The 1135-nt window shown below is 58.2% G+C and overlaps 1 protein-coding gene across 1 annotated transcript in view; it reads right to left on the reverse strand.

Annotated features, from left to right (window-relative positions):
- LOC100540135 (enhancer of mRNA-decapping protein 4-like) overlaps window positions 1-1135 on the reverse strand; it is a 17296-nt gene that overhangs the window by 15825 nt on the left and 336 nt on the right. The gene's annotated exons all lie outside the window — the stretch shown is intronic.

Below are 1135 nucleotides of genomic sequence, written 5' to 3' on the forward strand. Positions count from 1 at the left end.
CCTCGGCCGCCCCTCCCTCCCTCCTCCCTCGTCCCGCCTGCTGCCGCACGCTCTGGGCCATGCTGTCCCCAGGCTGATGAGGCAGCCAGCAAAACCTTTGTAGATGGTGTTGCACTTCCCTGCTGTGCTGATGGCTCTGAGCGACGGCGTGCGGGGGGGGGGGGGGACGATGGAGGAATGGAGCTGAGCCCCACCACCAGGTTGCACCCGCTGGGCTCACAGTGTGGCACAACCCACCAGCGTGTCCGTGGGTCCAGCATGCAAGCAGCAAAGCAATGGAAATGTTGGGTTTGTAAGGGAGGGGATGAGGGTCAGCGGGTGCAGCAAGGGTGGGCTGGGTGATATTAGAGGTCTCTTCCAACCTTCATGACTCTGAGGTTCTCCGGAACAAAGCAGCCCTTGCTGGGGACTCCGTGCAGAGGGGCTCACGTCCATGCATGGGCTGGGACTGAGCTCCTTCACAGCCCCGGGAATTACAGTGCCTGCTGCATGGACCCTCGCTCCCAGCCTGCTAGGATTGCTCCAGAGCCATCTGTGCATCCCTCTTATCCACAAACAGCACAGATTAATTTGTGACTACAGCACGGCAAACAAAAGCAAAGGCTTTGAGTGGTTGAGTGAGGTGGGGGGATGCTCTAAGAGAGAGAAAAGGGCAGGAGGAGAGAAAGGGGGAGGAAAGGGAAAGGGGAGAGAAGCACAAGTGTAGCTCCGGCTTTAAGTGGCTGAGGGAGATGGGGGGATGCTCTAAGTGAGATAGAAGAGGATAAAAGAGGAAAGAAAGGAAAGAGGAGGAGAGAAAGGAGCAAAAAGAGAGGAGGAAGAGATGGGGAAGAGGCAAAAGTGCGGCTCCGGCTTTGAGTGGCTGGGGGAGATGGGGGGATGCTCTGAGAGATAGGAGAGGAGAAAGGAGCAGAGAAAGGAGCAAGAAGAGACAGGGAAGAGAGAAAGAAGAAATGGAGAAGAGGCACAAGTGCGGCTCCGGCTGCCCCGCCTCAGGGATCCCCCCGTTCCCACACCTCCACATCCATCCCCGTAGCGGGGTTAGGCTCAGGAAGGAGAAACGAGAGGACAAGATTCAAAGCAGCATCCCGGCTCCGGCATCCCACCCTCCCCTCGGCACTCACCGATGTGCAGC

Source organism: Meleagris gallopavo, chromosome 13 (genome assembly GCF_000146605.3).
Source record: "Meleagris gallopavo isolate NT-WF06-2002-E0010 breed Aviagen turkey brand Nicholas breeding stock chromosome 13, Turkey_5.1, whole genome shotgun sequence".
Taxonomy (NCBI): Eukaryota; Metazoa; Chordata; class Aves; order Galliformes; family Phasianidae; genus Meleagris; species Meleagris gallopavo.